The 18,825-nt window shown below is 61.4% G+C and overlaps 1 protein-coding gene across 9 annotated transcripts in view; it reads left to right on the forward strand.

The window, feature by feature from the left end:
- Positions 1 to 2,983: 2,983 nt before the first annotated feature.
- Positions 2,984 to 18,825, forward strand: part of ATP2B4 (ATPase plasma membrane Ca2+ transporting 4) — a 65,526-nt gene continuing 49,684 nt past the window's right edge. For 6 of the 9 annotated variants that reach the window (XM_068173134.1, XM_068173137.1, XM_068173128.1 and 3 more), the window contains exon 1: positions 2,984 to 3,143. The gene's annotated coding sequence lies outside the window, so the exon portion shown is untranslated. Of the gene's footprint in view, positions 3,144 to 4,146; positions 4,171 to 4,423; positions 4,448 to 8,550; positions 8,692 to 18,825 lie in introns of those variants that run through there. The other 3 variants (XM_068173132.1, XM_068173130.1, XM_068173129.1) reach the window with 3 other exon arrangements.

Consider the following 18,825-nt stretch of genomic DNA (forward strand, 5'->3'; position numbering starts at 1 on the left):
CCTAAACCAGCCTATCCTCACTGTCACCCCAAAATCCAGCCTGTCCCCAGTGCCACCACAAATCCAGCCTATCCCCACTGTCACCTCAAATCCAGCCTGTCCCCACTGTCACCCCAAAATCCAGCCTATCCCTACTGCCACCCAAATCCAGCCTGTCCTCACTGTCACCCCAAAATCCAGCCTGTCCCCAGTGCCACCACAAATCCAGCCTATCCCCACTGTCACCCCAAAATCCAGCCTGTCCCCTCTGTCACCCTATACCAGCCTGTCCCCAGTGCCACCCCCGTGGCTGTGACACCTGGAGCCGCCCCTGGGATGTCCCCTCCCGCAGCTCTGCTCTGGGTGGGCGCGACACGAGTGGCAGCTCTGCTGGCTCAGCGGTCGTGTCCTTCTCCTCTCTGCTCCGGCTGCAGCGTGGGGACACCTCTGTCACCCCCACCCCGGGGGTGGCCAAGCCACCAGGAGGAGCAGGTGGCCTGTGGCTGAAGGGAGTGGAGCACAGACACACACAGGGAGTCCCAAAATATTCTGTGAAGGAATTTTTCCCATCTGCAGCGTGTGGGGACAGCTCGGTGCTGGCTTGGAGGTGACACTCCTGCTCCTGCCAGGATCTTCCCTTCTCCTCCATGTGCTTCTCCTTAAACGTGGCCTGGAAGAAGCTCTGGGGCTGTTCATGGTTCTGTTCAGGAATCACTGCACGGAAATCACATTTCCCACACGGATTTTGGCTGCTCCCTCCCGCAGCCACTGCCCCGGGTGGAAAATCTGCTTTTCCCCCCATTTTAACCCAAACCCAGGAGCCCGAGGAGGCTGCAAATTCCCGGCATAGCCGAGCTGCCCTGCTCACACGGCTTCCCTGAGGCAGGAAGGCTGATTTCCTTCCAGGAGCCCAGATCCAGATGGTCAGAGATTCCTTCCAAGCTCCCAGAACCTGTTGGAAAAGGCCATTATGTCTCAATAGCAGTTTTGCATTGGAAGCGGTGCCTGCCAGCTGCTCCAACACCTCTTTTCCAAGCTGTTCCGTGCCCACGGAGAACCAGTCTGGTCAGGGCTGGCAGATTTTGGTGGAGGAATAAAATCCCTGTGTTTATTCCCTTTTTTTTTTTTTTTTTTGGTGTGTCAGGCAAATGTGGAGCGGTTCAGTGGAAGAGGCCTGAGTTTGGTTTTTGAGACTTGTTTGTCCTTGTCATGAGAATCCCCAGCCCTGAAATATTTTATTTTCAGTAGGAATAATCCTGTGAACTCCCAAGGAGGAATTGAGGAGGAATTCCAAGCCCAGGGCATTTTCCTCTTCCCAAAGCAAAGCTCAGGGCCAGGTCGTGCTCCAAAGGATGCGGAGATGGAATTAAATCCAACACGGGCAGCTCTGGTGTCACTCAGGTGACTCCAAACAACATTCCCTGCTCCAAAAGAACCCCTGGATCAGCTCAGCTGAGCGGGAAGGTCCCTCCCGGTGAGCTGAGGGAGGGATTTTGCTGGAAAATTGAATGGAAATTAATTCCCAGGCCTGGGCTCCACATCCAGACCCGGCTCCTGCGCCTTCAAGGGGGAAAAAAAAACCTTGAGAGCGCTAATGAGGGGCTAATGAGGGGCTAATGAGGAGGGGCTGTGGCCGCAGGGGTGTTCCACTGGTTTAACTGGAACCGCTGGAGCCCAAACTGGGCCTGGGGGGGGATTATTGAAGGAACCCCCTCCTAGCCCTGCTGGCCCCGGGTGGCCAGCGGGGCCGAAGCTCCTTCCTGCTGTGGGAAGGATTCCATGAGGAATTTTATCCGGGTTCCCTTAGGAAAAGGGGTGAGGGTGGGAGGGGGGCGGTCATGCTGGACCCTGGTGGCTCTCAAGGGTGCCAGCGCCCCCAAAAGTGGCGCTGCCCCCTGAGGGGACAGGGTGGGTCAGAGCCGGGGATCCAGCCCAAAACCGCTAAAACCCCACAGAGAACCCCAATTTTGCCACAGGTCACAGAGTTCCTCCTGCCTCCCCCACACCCGGAGTGGGAAGGAGGATGGGCATGAGGGTGCCATCGCCTTTTGGGGCGCCCACACTGCCCTGGAGGGGTACCCACACTTTTTGGGGGTGCACACCCCACTCTGCCCTCGGGGCGGGGTCTCCACATTGCCCATTGGGGTCCCCACACTGCTTGGGGGCACCTGGGGCTGCCCCTGGGGGTCCCCACATTATTTGGGGTCACAATCCCTGCTCCGCCCGTGGGGTCCTCCCACTGTTCGGGGTGCAAACATTCTCTTGTCCTGGGGGGGGGGTCCCCAAACTTTCTGGGGGTGCATCCCCCACTCTTCTCGGGGGGTCCCCACAGTGCCTGGCAGTGCAAGTACGGAGCTGCCGGGGGGTGGGTCCCCAAATTGCCCGGGGGTGTCCCCACCCTTTCCGGGGGTGCACCTGTCCAGCACGTCCCCACCCTGCTTGGGGACCCCCATATTGCCTGGGGGTGTCCCCCCTCTTCCCGGGGGTATCCCCACATTGTCAGGGGTGTCCCCACCCCTTCAGGGGGGGCACCCACCTGTGTCCAGCGTGTCCCCACTCTTTCCGGTGGGTCCCCACTCTTTCCGGGGGTATCCCCACATTGCTCGGGGGTGTCCCCACATTGCCCGGGGGTGTCCCAAACCTTTTTGGGAGTGCACCCTCCGCCCTGTCCAGCGTGTTCCACCCTGCTTGGGGAACCCCCATATTGCCTGGGGGTGTCCCCACCCTTCCTGGGGGGTCCCCATATTGCCTGGGGGTGTCCCCACCCTGCTTGGGGACCCCCATATTACCTGGGGGTGTCCCCACCCTTTCCAGGCGTGCACCCCCCACTCTGCCCGTGGGCTCCTGCCCCAGTTTGGGGTCCCCCACCCCGCTGTCCCCCCCTCGCTGGGCCGTTCACCCCGTTCCTGTCCCCGGCCCCCTTAAGCAGCCGTCGGGGCGTGCAGCCACCTTAAGGGAGCCCCTCCCCCGGCGGGCTGGGACGAGCCCTCCCCCTCCCTGCCCGCCGTCCCCTCCCTCGCCGGCCCGGCCCCGCACGGCCCCGCACGGCACGGGGGTTGCCATGACAAGCATTTTCTCCCGTTAGCTCCGGGACCGCTCCCCCTCCATCCCATGGCCAGTCGCGGGGGCTCCGCCGCCAGCCGGGCGCCGTGGGACCGGAGCCGGTGAGTGCGCGGGGGGACCGCGGGCGCGGGGGTCCCGCGGGGGGTTGAGGTGTTGGGGACACGGGGGGGGGAGGACGCACGGGAGTGGCGTGGGGTGGCCGCGGAGGGGGGGGGGGTCTTTGTGGGAGCGGGGGGCGCGGGTGGGTGGGAGCATCGCTGCCCCCGCCGTGCCGGGCGGGTGGGGCGCTGGCAGCGGGGATTTCACCGCCCCGCTCCGTCCCAGTGCAGCAGGTGGGACGGGAGGGGGCTCTGCGTGGGTTCCTACATCACGGGGGGGGGCTCGGCGTGGGAACCCCACCGACCCCAATCCCACGTGGGAGAGGGGTGGGGTGATGGGGCGACCGCGGTCCGGCCGCGCTGGGGCGTGGGCGGCTGCGGGGAGCGCAGCCCCCAAAATCTTGTGGGGGGCAAGTCCGGCAGCCCCCCGGTATTTGGGGTGGGGAGGACGCTCCGGTCAGATCCTACAACTTGTTGCCCGCCCTTGAGGCGGCTGGGGTGGGAGGGAGGTGGGGGGTTCCCGGTCGCGCGTGTTGCTGGATTTTTGGGAGGCAGCGAGTTGTGGCATTGCGGGGAGGAGGAGGATGATGGAGGAAGGAAGAGGCGGGGGAAGGGGAGGGGGGCTTGCGGCAGCCCAAGGACAGAGCGGGGAAGGTGCTGCGTGGGTGGGTTTGGGGTGGTTTTTTCCCCACGCGTGGGGCAGCAAAGGGGGCTGCTCCCTGCCTGGAGTGGGGTGACTCGGGTGGGGGGCGCGTGGGGAGGGTGGGATGCGGTGGGGAGGTGCGTGGGGGGTTGCCCACGCCACGGCTGGGCACGTCCCCCTCCTGCCTGCACCAATCCAGCTGGGCAGAGCCACGGCAGAGAAAACAGGAGTGGGGAGGCGGAAAATAAATAAAAAAATAAATCAGGAAATCTATTGGAAGCCCGGCCCGGCTCTGGCCTCGTCCGCCTCCTCCTGCCTCTGTCCCCAGCGCTCTCCCTGCATCCCAGCCCGGGCTCCGGAGCCTCTCAGCATCCCTGGCCTGGCTTGGTGGGTCCGTGCCCTCCGTGGGCTGCCGGCGGCGGGGGCGGGGGGGCTGTGCGGAGCTGGGTGGTCCCTCCCTGCTTCGCCAGAGGCGAGTGGAGATGTTGGGAGGGGAGGAGGGACAATAGGTTATTGTGCTCTTATCTCTGGAGACCTGAGCTTGGGTGGGGGTTTGCATTGCGAAGCTCAAACCAGTGCAGCCAGTTTCTGCCCGTGGCCGTGGACTGGCAGCCCTGGACGTGGGTGGACGGGCAGGAGCCGAGGGCAGCGAGCTGGGGTGGAGGTGAGTGCTCGGAACTCGCCATGGGGCACCCAGAGCCGTCCTGGGGCCGGGGGACCCCGAGCTGAGCCCCCCACCCCAAACCCCCTGGGCTGCGTGGACAAGACAGGGGCTGCACCGCTGCCTGCACCCTGCCTGGCTCCAGACACTGCCCTCAATCTTTCGCTTCTCTGAGCACTGAAACGCACCTAAATTATTAAATCATGAGCGAGAGAGGCTGACGCCCCCGCGCTCCGCCAGCCCCACCCCGCCGCGCCCTGGGGATCCCTCCCCGGCCCTGGGCTTCCCTCCCCGGCTGCCCCCTCGGGTGACCCCCCCCCGGAACCCTCCCTGCGGGCAGGCTGGCGGCTCAGGAGGGCTGTGGGTGCCCCTCGGATCTGAGGGGTGGAGGACCCTTCCTCAACGGTGGGCGCTGGGTGGGCTTGGAGGCCAAATTCCATCCTGTGACTCCCTGAGGCCGGGCTGGATTGCCTTGGGTGCGTGGATGGCCGCGGCACGGGGAAGGTGCCGGTGCCGGGATGGTGCAAGTGGAGCTGGGAAGCGCCCAGGGCAGGAGGCAGCGCTTCCCCATTCCTCCCCTGGCACCGCGCATTCCCCGCGGGCTCCGGCCCCGTCCCGCCCTGGCCGCCGGCGGGGCCGTGGCTGCCGCTCCCCGTGCGAGCCCCGGCTCCTTCCCTGCTTCCTTCCCGGCTGGAAAAGCGCTGGGAAGTGCTGCGAGCGCTGCAGGTAGAGAGGTTTGAGAGGGCGCAGGCTGTTGCTGTTGTTGGGTGTTGGTTTCTTTTTTTTTTTTCTTCCCTTTCTTTTTTTTTTTTTTTTTTCCGCTGGCGATGATGACGGAGGGAATTCCCTGCGCTGCCGGCTCGCCGCTCGCGTGCCGTGGGTCCGCATCTCTTCCCGGGGGAATCTGTCGCTGTCACCCGAGCCTTGCGCCTCCGGAGCAGGGAGCCGCCGTGCCCGAGCCCGCGGGCAGGGCGGGGGCAGCCGAAGGGTGGCACAGGTCCTTGGGCAGGATGAGTAAGAGCAGGGAGGGACGGCTGCTCCTCTCCACTATTGTTTAGCAGTCGAAAGCGCCGGGGTGGAGCTGAGCATGGAGTTTCCCCTTGTCCCCAAGCGCTGGGAGACGAGCCCGCTCCTTCCCCGCCCGCCCCTCGCCGGGGCCGCTGGTTCCCCGCGCGTTCCCCGCGCGTTCCCCGCGCGTTCCCCGCGCGTTCCCCGCGCGTTCCCCGCGCGTTCCCCGCTCCTCTCTCGGGTTGTGTGGTTTTTTTTTTTTTTTTTTTTTTTTTTCCCCTCTTCCTGTTTCTCCTCCCTGGTAGGCCACGAGCGGAGTTTTCCCGCAGTGGCCACACGCGCCCCTTCCAGCAGCGCGGGTTGGTGCCTGCGGGGATTTGTGGACCCAAATCCCTGCGATGGGGGGGACTCGCAGCCGCCGCCCGTTTACCGCTGCTGCTCCCCGCGCAGGGCCCGGCGAAGGGCTGGCAGCTCCGGCTTCCTCCTCGCCCACGGCTCCTCCCCGCCGGGCAAGGCTACGCCGTGCTGGGAAAGGAGCCGGCGGAAAACCTGCGGAGAGAGCCCGGGGATCCCGCTGGGCTCCGGGAGCGCCGGGGCAGGGAAGGCACTCGCTGGGGCGGGGACAGCGAGCCCCGGCGGGGAGGCGCGGTGTGGCCGTGGAAATGGGTGCGGGGCCTTTGGGAAGTGACCGATGGTCAGTGTGGCCGTGGCGATGGGATGCAGGTCCTTTGGGAAGTGACTGATCCATGCTCCATGTGACCATGGCAATGGGAAGTGACCGATGGTCAGTGTGACCACGACGGTGGGATGCAGGCCCTTAGGTGGGAAGTGACCAGTGCTCGGTGTGACCATGGCCCTGGAAGTGACCAGTGCTCGGTGTGACCATGGCCCTGGAAGTGACCAGTGCTCGGTGTGACCATGGCCCTGGAAGTGACCAGTGCTCGGTGTGACCATGGCCCTGGAAGTGACCAGTGCTCGGTGTGACCATGGCAGTGGGAGCTGACCAGTGCTCCGTGTGACCATGGCCCTGGAAGTGACCAGTGCTCGGTGTGACCATGGCAGTGAAAGTGACCAGTGCTCGGTGTGACCATGGCAGTGAAAGTGACCAGTGCTCGGTGTGACCATGGCAGTGGGAGCTGACCAGTGCTCGGTGTGACCATGGCCCTGGAAGTGACCAGTGCTCGGTGTGACCATGGCCCTGGAAGTGACCAGTGCTCCGTGTGACCATGGCCCTGGAAGTGACCAGTGCTCAGTGTGACCATGGTGATGGATGCAGGCCCTTAGATGGGAAGTAGCCACTGCAGCACAAGCGGTGCCACTTCCCTGGTGTCCCCCATCTCCTGTGGCTTGCTGGGAGCTCCTGGATCCAGGGATGCTGCAGCATTCCTGGTAAGGAATGGCTGTTCTGGCACACCGGAGGGGCTCTGGTGTGCAGAGCTGGGAATTGAACCCATCCCTGTCCCCCTTGTGTTCTGCCGGGGGAATAGGGATCCGATGGGTGGTGATGGGGCTGGAGGTGCTCCTGGAGGAAGGAGCTTTGATGGCAAAGGTGGCAGAGCTGTCCCCAGCCTCCCTCCTCTCCGCATTGGTGCAGGCAAAGGTGACCAGCTGGGGGACAGGGACAGGCAGGTGACAGGATCCTGCCCAGCCCAGTGGTTTTCCAGCAGAAGCCACTGGTTTTCCCAGTGACACTGGGACAGGGAATGTGTTTTGGGGTGCAGGGCCAGCCTTGGGGTCCCTGGGAGCAGTCAGGTGACAGCCACAATCCTTCTCATCTCCTACCAGCGCTGAGGCTGAGCTAATGAACCCCGTGACTTTGATGTTTTAATTAGTTGCTTTTGGCTTTAATGCACGGGGATAATAGAGTTTCTATGGACTTCTAAACCCTGCCCCTCTGCTGGATCATTAGGAAAAGGGAAAAAAGACACAAGGTAAGCCTGGGTAGGGACAGGAGGGAAGCTGGAGCCCTGTGGAGTGCATGACACCCGCTGGGGTGTCACCCACTCAGCTGGTGACTCTTTTAAACCGCTAATTAAGCACCTTAAATCCTGGGAGAGCTCTCTGTGAGTAAGAGCTGAGTTCGGAGTCCTCCTGCATTTGTGAGCTTCTGGGAGGGGTCTCAGATTTGAACGTGGGAAGCTGATGCCCAGAGAGGTGCCTGGAATCGGGAATTGGGGTTGTGGGATTCCCTTTTGGGCCTGGCCCTGCTCCCTCCAGGGTGACCAGGCCACTGTGGCCCAGGCTGGTGACGAGGGACGTGGGGACCCTGGTGGAGTCCTCCTGGGCAGCTTCCTGGGATTTCTGGATCATGGCATCAAGTCCTACATGGGGATCTAAATATGGACCAGGAGAGTGCAGGCTGGGGAGGGGACACACAGCTGTGACACCAGCAGCCCTCCGCCCAAATCCTGCAGCTTCGGAGCGAGGGAAGGGACGTGGGATCGATCATCCATCGTGGGATCAATCATCCATCGTGAGATGGGATCGATCATCCATTGCCCAGTGCCAATGGGAGACCTCCTGGCCTCGGGGATCCCTCCCTTCCCTGCGGCACCAGGGGCTGTGGCAGCTCCCGGGGCCACACCGGTGTCACACCAGTGCCACACCAGTGCCACACCGGTGCCACACCAGTGCCACACCAGTGTCACACCGGTGTCACACCACAGGGGCACAGGGCACTATCCCCTGCCACCCCCGCCCACTGCGGCCACTCGGGGCCGGGCCCTGGCGTGTCCCCGCCGTGGGGAACTCCTGGCCAGGGCAGCAGCAGCCAAGGGGGAAGCTTCGGCCAAGTGTCCGCGTTTTGTGCTGACGGGGAAACTTTTCCTTCGACGCTTCCACGGCAGGGATGAGTCGGCAGCTGGGCTGAGCCGAGCGGGGCGCCGGGGGCGAGGAGCAGTCCGGATTTTCCCACTCCGTGCCGTATCGCTGCGTTTCGCTGCCGCCGAGGCAGCCGTGGGCTGCGGGAAGGAGCAGCGAGCCGTGCCTGGGCAGAGCGCGGCGCGTAGGAGTCCCCACCCGGAAGAGTTTGTCCGGCGGGGCCGGGGAGGGAGGAATCCGATCCCTCCTTTTCCCAGGCTGGGATCCCAGCGCGCTTGGCTCTCCGTGGCCTTGGCCGGCTCCCCGCTGCCGAACCCCCCCCCAGCGTGGGTCTGGCCCCCCCAGCTCATCCCGCCGGGCCGGGAAGGGTCCCGCAGCAGCGATTCCCGACATCTCCTCTTTGTCTGCGGCTCGGAAAGGTCAGCCCTGCCTCGCTCCGTTAAGGAGCTGTAAATAATCCCGCTCCTTGTGCCGCGGGGCCGGCTCCAGGGCTGAGCCCAGCATCCTCCTCCTCCTGCCCGGGCCCAGGAGCCGTGCCAGGGGAGGTGATGCCAGCCCGGGGGGCACGCAGCGCTGCAGAGCCGGGGGGCAGCGGGGTGCGGGCGGCCCGGGGGGGGACAGCGGCGTGTCCCATGCCAAGGGCAAGAGTCGGGATGGCTGCTCCCGGCTCCTGCCTTCTCCAGGCTAAAAATAAGCCGCTGGCCCTCACCGTGCTGCCGCTGCTCGGTCTGGGGGGGCTGGCGGTGGGCAGGGGGTGAATCCAGGGGCTGCGGGACAGTGCAGCCCCGCGGGGCGGTGGCAGGGCCTGTGTGGGGTTGGAAGTGACCTTTGCTCTTTGAGCATCGGGCTCGGTGATGGGATTTTCAGCCCCGGGCTCGGATTTCGGGCAGAAGGTGTCTGATTTTCGGCGCTGTTTCTCGAGGTGCTAATTAAGGACCCTGCTGCAGCAGCTGGAGCTTTACTGTCCCTTCGCCACCCCTCGCTCGGCCGGGAGGTGCCCGTGGCCCCTGGAATGCCCTCGGCTTTTCGCTTCTCGCCTTTTGTTCCTGCTTGGGAATGCCGATGCCTCGATGCCTCGCCTCTCCGGGGCTCCAGCCTTTCCAGAGGCTTAGTGGCGTGGCCCTCATGGCATTCCAGCTCCTCGCCTCCCTTCCCACCTTCTCGCCAGCTTCTTAAAAATAACCCCATGCTGCTGGGGGCACAGCCCAGGATCCTGGAGGAAAGCTGTTTTCCCACTCCTGCCATTCCACAGGCAGCCCAGGGACACCGGGACGAGCCAGAAGATGGCTCAGTCCTCCAGCACTGTCCCCTCTCATCCTTGCTCTGTCGAAGGCCCCTGATTTTGGGATGAGCCCGGGGGAGCTGGGATGGCTCCGAGCGGGATGTGCCGGCTGTGGGATTCTCGTGGCACCTGCAGAGCTCAGCCCGGCTGCGTCCCAGTCCCGGCGTGACGGATCGCTGCAGCTGGCAGCCGGCAGCGCGCGGTGCCGAGAGCTTCCCGGAGCTTCCCGCTCCAGAGGGGCTTCCTGCCGGAGCCGGGCACGTGGCCGCGCCAGCAGCGGGGATCCGGCATGGCCTCGGTGCTGGGGACACGCCTGGGGCTGACCCGGGCTGAGAGGGAGCTCGTGCTCTGGCGTGAACCTGAGTTAAACATTATTCCTGCCTCTGGAGCAGGGAGGGATTAGTGCAAGGAGGGAGAGCTCGGTGCAAGGAGGGGGAGCGCAGGGAAATGAGGGCAGGCTGGATTTGTGGCCGTGCCGGCAGCTGGGAATGCCAGGCTGGCACTGGAGGAGCCCCAGGATGGCTGGAGCGAGGCTGGAAGAGGGGTCACAGTGTGGGTGACAGCCTCTGGAGCAGCGGGAATGACAACCAGGATTCATGCCGATGGCACAGGCCTGGCTGCCTTCACCCGGGGCTGAATCAGCTGCAGGGAGCCAGGATCAGAGACTTGGCTGGGCTGGGAGAAGCTGGGAAGCGTGGCTGGGATCTTTCCTGGGTGTCCCGCTGCAGACGTGGCTCTGAGTCACCACATCCTGCCTGGGAAAGTTTTGGGTCCCCACACTTTCATCGGAGCAGCCGGGCAGGGCTCTGGGATGGGCCTCCGAGGGTCCTGCTGGATTCCCTGTGGGAGCCAGCTCATCCCTAGGGACAAATCTGTGGGGCTGGGGGCCACAAACCCCTGTGTGCAGGCTGGAGCTGGGAGAGGGTGAAGTTCCACATCCTGCATTTTCCAGTGTGACTGGTGCTGGCTATTTTTAGTTGTCCAAATTAAGCTCGCCTTAAATGCTGTCTTTTGAGGTTTCTTTGAGGGAGGAGGCCTGGAGTGGTGTTATTTCCCAAGTGACTGATTGCTCTCCAATCTGACCCCAACTGGAGTGGCCAAAAAAACGAAAGGAAGGACCAAAGCTGTGGCTGGGAAGTGTCTCCTCCCTGCAGAGCTGTGCCTGAGGGTGTTTCCTGAGTCAGCAGGAGATTTCCTGGGGGAAAGACAAAGTAAACAGCATCCCCATGGGGAAATCCAGCTGGAAAACCTCATCCTGCTACCTGCTCTGGCATCCCTGGGGTGTGCTGTGCTCCTGGGAGCCGGCCTGGCTGTTCCACGGGGTGTTAAATCCAGGGGTTTATCATCTCAGGGACATTTTGGATTTATTGGAGAGTGCTGGGTGCTGGCTGGGGCTCCTAGAGGGGGTGGAAAAGGCTGGAACCACGGGTGGGGTGCTGAGATGCTTCTCCCTGTTTTGGGGGAAGCTCATCCAGAGGGGTCTGTCCTGGTATCCATGGATTCTCCAGGATGGATGCAGCCCATCCCATGGGCCCAAAACCCATCCACGTTCCGTATCCACTGCTGGATTCTGTTGTGCCAGCTCCTGACCCGCTGCCTTTCACCCCTTCCCAATCCCTGCTTCCCTTCCTGGCACTGTTTTCCCACCTCTCCCCATCCATGGATGCGCTCCGTGCCCGTCTCACCTCACCGGGCACCTGCTGGAGCATCCCCTGCCCGGAGCCGGCTGCAGGAATGGCCTTTCCTCCCCTGCTGCCCCTCCCTCCCTCCTGCAGCAGCAGCAGCAGCAGCAGCAGCCGGGTGTTTCCGTGCAGGTCAGCAGCCAGGGGATCCTCCGGCTCCTGCAGTCGGACGTGAAGTGCATGGAATCCCGGGAAGATGCTGCAGATGGAGTTTCTGCAGCGCCGGGGGACGGGGCCCTGCGGCCCCGAGGGCTGGAGCGAGGAGCTGGAAGTGTTTCCTGGCGCTTCCAGGCTCGGGACTGTCCCTTTTCTCTCTGGAAAGGACAATGAGGGAGCCTCCCTTCCTCCTCCCACTCCCCCGGATGCAGCTGCCTGCACGCCCGGCCTTGTTGTGTCTCAGTCCCTAGCTGGGATCTGCCTCCTCTTGGGGTGATCCTTTGGGGACAGGGTCGCTGGGAAGGGATCCAGGAAAAGCCAGCAGGGAGCAGAGGGATTTTCCCAAATCTCAGCCTCCTCACCTGGCACCTGCCTCCCCTCGAGTGTGGGAGCAGCCAAGGTGGTGCTGGGGATCCCAAACAGTTTTGGGGGATCCCAAACAGTTCTGGGGGATCCCAAACAGTTCTGGGGGATCCCAAACAGTGCTGGGGGATCCCACACAGTGCTGGGGGATCCCAAACAGTTCTGGGGGATCCCACACAGTTCTGGGGATCCCACACAGTTCTGGGGGATCCCACACAGTTCTGGGGGATCCCAAACAGTTCTGGGGGATCCCACACAGTTCTGGGGATCCCAAACAGTTCTGGGGGATCCCACACAGTTCTGGGGATCCCACACAGTTCTGGGGGATCCCACACAGTTCTGGGGGATCCCAAACAGTTCTGGGGGATCCCACACAGTTCTGGGGATCCCAAACAGTTCTGGGGGATCCCACACAGTGCTGGGGGATCCCAAAGAGTTCTGGGGGATCCCACACAGTTCTGGGGGATCCCAAACAGTTCTGGGGGATCCCACACAGTTCTGGGGGATCCCACACAGTTCTGGGGGATCCCAAACAGTTCTGGGGGATCCCACACAGTGCTGGGGGATCCCAAACAGTTCTGGGGGATCCCACACAGTTCTGGGGGATCCCACACAGTTCTGGGGGATCCCACACAGTGCTGGGGGATCCCAAACAGTTCTGGGGGATCCCAAACAGTGCTGGACAACCCCAATCCAAGCTCCCACCCTGCATTCCCACTCTCCTCGTTATTCCAGGAGCAAACCCCCCTGCCCAGCCCCTGCCTGGGTTCGGTGGAAGGTGATGGAGAGGGTGAGGAAGGCCCTTGATACTGCAGGGAAAATGCTGGGAAAGGGAAGAGGAGCCAAAGCCTTGGGAGTGGAGGGGATTCCAGCAGGCAGAGCAATCCCGGGCTGGACAGCTGGGCTGGAGGGGAATTCTGGCCGTGGGTTTGGCATTTTTCCATTGGGATGGGGAGCGGGAATCACACCCTAAGCCACGGGTGTGTGTGTCCGTGCTGGGTGCCAGTGTCCGGGGAATCCCTCGCTGTGTTCCCGGGATCCTCCACTGTATTCCCATGGATCCCTTGCTGTATTTCTATAGATCCCTCACTCTATTCCTGGGATCCCTCACTGTATTCCCAGGATTCCTCTCTGTATCCCACGGATTCCTTGCTGTATTCCCGTGGATCCCTCACTATATCCCTCTCTGCATCCCTGTGGATCCCTCGCTGTATTCCTGGGATGCCTTGCTGAATCCCATGGATCCCTCGCTGTATTCCCAACATCCCTCGCTGTATTCCCAGGATCCCTCACTGTATTCCCAACATCCCTCACTGTATTCCCAGGATCCCTCTCTGTATCCCACGGATTCCTTGCTGTATTCCTGTGGATCCCTCACTGTATCCCTCTCTGCATCCCTGTGGATCCCTCGCTGTATTCCTGGGATGCCTTGCTGAATCCCATGGATCCCTCACTGTATTCCCAGCATCCCTTGCTGTATTCCCAGGATCCCTCACTGTATTCCCAGGATTCCTCACTGTATTCCCACAGATCCCTTGCTGTGTTCCCAGGATCCTTTACTGCATTCCCATGGATCCCTCACTGTATTCCTGGGATGCCTCGCTGTATCCCGTGGATCCCTCGCTGTATCCCACGGATCCCTTGCTGTATTCCCATGGATCCCTCACTGTATCCTGCAGATCCCTCACTATATTCCTGGGATCCCTTGCTGTATTCCCAGGATCCCTCACTGTATTCTTACAGATCCCTTGCTGCATTCCCGGGATCCCTCACTGTATTCCCACAGATCCCTCACTGTATCCTGCAGGTCCCTCGCTATATTCCCGGGATCCCTCGCTATATTCCCGGGATCCCTCGCTATATTCCCCGGATCCCTCGCTGTATTCCCAGGATCCCTCGCTATATTCCCGGGATCCCTCGCTGTATCCCGCAGATCCCTCGCTGTATCCCGCAGATCCCTCGCTATATTCCCAGGATCCCTCGCTATATTCCCGGGATCCCTCGCTATATTCCCAGGATCCCTCGCTGTATTCCCAGGATCCCTCGCTGTATTCCCGGGATCCCTCGCTGTATCCCGCAGATCCCTCGCTGTATTCCCAGGATCCCTCGCTGTATTCCCGGGATCCCTCGCTGTATCCCGCAGATCCCTCGCTGTATTCCCAGGATCCCTCGCTGTATTCCCGGGATCCCTCGCTGTATCCCGCAGATCCCTCGCTGTATTCCCAGGATCCCTCACTGTATTCCCGGGATCCCTCGCTATATTCCCGGGATCCCTCGCTGTATTCCCAGGATCCCTCGCTGTATTCCCGGGATCCCTCGCTGTATTCCCAGGATCCCTCGCTATATTCCCGGGATCCCTCGCTGTATTCCCAGGATCCCTCGCTGTATTCCCGGGATCCCTCGCTGTATCCCGCAGATCCCTCGCTGTATTCCCAGGATCCCTCTCTCCGTTGGCTCCGGCGCCGCTCGGTGCCAGCTCGGTGCCCCTAACACCGGGATTTTCCCACTAATCTGGGCCCTATCGCTGCTAAAGCCGCAATTATCCCTGGATTAGCGCTGCTGCTTAGAGCCCCACCTGGGGCAGGGCCGGCCGTGCCAGAGCCTCCCGCAGCTCCGGCCGGCCAGGACAGAGGGGCCGGTGGCCACTGTCACCTCGGGTGACCCCGGGGCCGCTTTGTCCCTCTTGTTTGGAGGCTGGGCAGAGGTTGTGGGGTTTTGGGGGGCGTGATTTGGGGTGCGAGCCCCGCCGGCAGCGCCGTGTCCTTGTTCCCGTTGTGTCTGAGGTTGAGCTCATCCAAGCAAGGCCAGGTTGGGCTTGGAGCTCCCTGGGATAGTGGGAGGTGTCCCTGCCCAGGGAATGGGATGAGCTTTAAGGTCTCTTTCATCCCAGACCATTGTGGGATTCCATCCCAGCATCATTGCAGGCAGTTTGTTTTTTTTTTGGTTAGCTGGGATTTATGGCACATTTATGGCAAAGCCTGGCTTTGGGGCCGTGCACGAGGGGCTGGAAGGCCCCGATCCCTCCTTGCAGGGACGTCTATCCGAGGGAAGGGATATCCCAGTTTGCCGGGGTTACTGGTGCAGCTGGGAGGGGGGAGCACGTGGGGTTGGATGCGGCATAAACAGGATGGCAGGTCAGGACTGCTGGGATGCAGGGCGGGGGTGTGGAGGTGGGGCTGGGAATGACAGGGCTTGGAATGACAGGACTGGGAATGACTGACAGGGCTGGGAATGTCAGGGTTGGGAATGACTGACAGGGCTGGGAATGTCAGGGCTGGGAATGTCAGGATTGGGAATATCAGGGCTGGGAATGACTGACAGGGTTGGGAAAGTCAGGGTTGGGAATGACAGGGCTGGGAATGATTGACAGGGCTGGGAATGTCAGGGCTGGGAATGTCAGGGCTGGGAATGACTGACAGGGGTGGGAATGTCAGGGTTGGGACTGACAGGGCTGGGAATGACTGACAGGGCTGGGAATGTCAGGGTTGGGAATGACTGACAGGGCTGGGAATGTCAGGGTTGGGAATGACTGACAGGGCTGGGAATGTCAGGGCTGGGAATGTCAGGATTGGGAATATCAGGGCTGGGAATGACTGACAGGGTTGGGAAAGTCAGGGTTGGGAATGACAGGGCTGGGAATGATTGACAGGGCTGGGAATGTCAGGGTTGGGAATGACAGGACTGGGAATGACTGACAGGGCTGGGAATGTCAGGGTTGGGAATGACTGACATGGCTGGGAAAGTCAGGGTTGGGAATGACAGGGCTGGGAATGACTGACAGGGCTGGGAAAGTCAGGGTTGGGAATGTCAGGGTTGGGAATGACTGACAGGGCTGGGAATGTCAGGGTTGGGAATGACTGACAGGGCTGGGAATGTCAGGGCTGAGAATGTCAGGATTGGGAATATCAGGGCTGGGAATGACTGACAGGGTTGGGAAAGTCAGGGTTGGGAATGACAGGGCTGGGAATGATTGACAGGGCTGGGAATGTCAGGGTTGGGAAAGACAGGGCTGGGAATGACTGACAGGGCTGGGAATGTCAGGGTTGGGAATGACTGACATGGCTGGGAAAGTCAGGGTTGGGAATGACTGACAGGGCTGGGAATGTCAGGGCTGGGAATGTCAGGGTTGGGAATGACTGACAGGGCTGGGAATGTCAGGGTTGGGAATGTCAGGGTTGGGAATGTCAGGATTGGGAATATCAGGGCTGGGAATGACTGACAGGGCTGGGAATGTCAGGGCTGGGAATGTCAGGATTGGGAATGTCTGACAGGGTTGAGAATGACTGACAGGGCTGGGAATGACTGACAGGGCTGGGAATGACACCCCAAACTCAGTGGCTCCAGATCGGAGTGACTGCGGGGTGGCAACAGGACAAAGTGCAATTTTAGGGAGCAAAGAGCCTCATCCAGTTGGAATCCTCGCCCGTGATGATGGTGATGATGGTGATGATGGTGGTGGTGGTGCCTTTCCCCAAACTCATGTAATCAGCACTTAATTGAAGCCCGATAACGGTGTTTAATTGCTCTGGCTCCCCCTGGACAAGCCCCGGTAACCGGGAATGCGGTGCCTGCTCTGGATTAGGGCAGTGCCTGGCGCTGGTGGGAAGCACAGCTCGAACAAAGCGCCTCTGAAAAGCACACCCAGGGTTTTTCCAAGGTTTTTTTTCCATCCCTCTGGACGCGGGAAGAGACAGTTCCCCCAAAACACCGGTGGGGTTCAGCTGGGCCGGGGTGTCGGGGTGGGGTGAGACCCTGTGGGTCACCCCCTGAGCGGGTGGGTGCCCGGGATGGGTGCCCAGGGTGGTGCCCCTTCCCTCCCAGCCTCTCCCACCCTCCCTGGGTCCCTCCCGGTGCCTCCAGGCATTTCCCACCCCCCAGCCCCTTCCCGCCCGCGTAGATTTTCGCTTTCTTATTTATTTTCCAAGCCGATTCCTGCTGTTTGCTCAAATCCTCGCTTCTCCCACCTCGGGGCGAAGGAGGACCCTGGGAGGCTCCCGGGGGGTACCTGTGCCCCCTCCCACCTCACTCCCAGCTCATCCCAGCTCGGAGGAGCTTTCTCTCCTCCTTGCCCTGCCCCTCCCCATGCTCTCCTGGCCCATCTGGCTCTCCCCTCCTATTTCTCCATATTTTCCAAGCTTTGATTTGCCTCTCCTGCCTGTTTTTTCTTTTTTTTTTTATTTTTTATTTTTTTTCTTTTTATTTTTACGATCTCCACACCACCACCACAGGAATTTTATTTTTTCCCCCCCTTGCTGGGCGAGGGTCTGCATTTAGGATTTTGAGGATGGGGGTTCTTTTCTCCGGGATAAATATCTCCTTCCCCTGCTCGCCTGGCTCCCTTTAATTAGACTTCTTACTGCATGGAACAGTTCGCAGTTATATATGGAAAACAGCCCACACTTTCCCAGGAGCGGGGCATGTTGGGAAGGGAAACGGGAGCAGCCGGCGAGTTCTTCCCTGGGAGCCGCGTGTGTTTTTCCTATCGCTTTTCCCGACTTTATTTTTTTAACCCTTTGCAGCAGTGAAAAGCACTCGCAGACTTTTTTTTATTATTATTATTTAATTAATTTTTTTTTTTTTTTTTAGCCCTCTCCCATCCCTTGTTGCCGATTTGTCCATTAGAAAATCCGCGCTGGGCTCAGGTTTTTTGGGTTTTTTTTGGGTTTGTTTTTTTTTTTTTTTTTTGCTGGGAAAGTATGGATTTAGGGCTGGAGGAGTGTGGGGAGAGGGATCCGAGCTAGCCGGGCTGGCAGGAGTTACGGGGTGGCCGGCAGGGATGTGATCCAGAGCAGGAATTCTCGGAGCTGGGAGCAGGGACACCCATCCCGGCTCACGTGGTGGCGGTGGCAGGAGGGGCATTGCTGTCCCCAGCCCTTCCCCGTGTCCCCAGGGCTGCTGCCACCCTCGGCATCTGGGTGCTGGAGCGCCCTTCCCGCTCTGGAATTGTTGGGGTTCCCCTACAGCACATCTGGAATTGTTGGGGATCCCCTACTGGCACATCCCCAGCTTTAGGGGATCCCCAAACTTTCCCTTTGGTGTCCCACCAGCTCCGCCTCTCCTGCCTCAGTTTCCCCCGCTGTGCTCCAGAGGGGCATTTTTTGGGAGGGATTGCTGCCGGTTTGGTTTTTTTTTTTTTCCCACGGGATTCTTCACGGAGCAGGGAAGAGGAAGCAGCTCCCGGCGGTGACAAGGTGAGCCACCAGGTGCCCCCCGCTGCCCCAGGGTGTCCCGGGCACCCCAAAACCCACTGGCTGCCCCTCTCCTCCTGCCACCTTCCCGGAGCAGCAGATGCTTCCCCCGGCTGCTCCTGGAGGAAGTGACGGGCCTTATTTTCAGCCCCCAGGGATCTTCGGGGTAGGAATCCCCTGTCCCTGTGTAATCCTGCTAAAAATACCGTGCCTGTGTCCTCCTGTCCTGCCCGGTGGCTCTCCTGTCCCCCGAGTGTTGTTTTGCCTCTCGGACTGCCCCGTGCTCTGGGTTTGATTTCATTTAAGCCGCGTTTGAAATTCCTGCGCTTTCCGAACGGGATGTGGGAAGGTGGGAGTCGGGATTGATGGGATCTCTGCTGTTTGGGGCTGTCAGGTGTGTGGGGAGATGAGCTGGACACCAACTGCTCCTGGGCTGCCCCATCCCATGGGAGGGCTGGGAATGGCAGGAGCATCCCTGCCCTGGGCTGGGATCCACCAGGCTCTGCCCCAGCTCCTGTCAAAATCCCGCTGTCCTGGGATGCAAAAATCCAAAATCCTGGTTGGGGCTGTGCCCAGGAACGGCTCTGGAGCAGAGGGCTCCGGGCTCCTCCCTCCTGCCCTCGGCCCTGTGGCCTCTGCTCCGGCCTGGCCAGCTCGGACACTGCCCCCAGCCTTTCCCTGGCCTCTCCTGCTCCTCAGGGACATCTCAGGACAGCATCCAAGTGCTGGGGCTGCAGCATCTCCCTGCCAATGGGATCCCCATCCTGCCAGGATTCTCGGTGTCACCTCCCTGCTGGCCAGGTGTGCCAGGAACTGGGAGGGTCCAGGTGGCTCTGGTAGGGCTGGGATGTGGCCGCTGCTCCGTGTCCATCCTGGAGGTGC

This window comes from Anomalospiza imberbis, chromosome 26 (genome assembly GCF_031753505.1).
Source record: "Anomalospiza imberbis isolate Cuckoo-Finch-1a 21T00152 chromosome 26, ASM3175350v1, whole genome shotgun sequence".
Lineage (NCBI taxonomy): Eukaryota > Metazoa > Chordata > Aves > Passeriformes > Viduidae > Anomalospiza > Anomalospiza imberbis.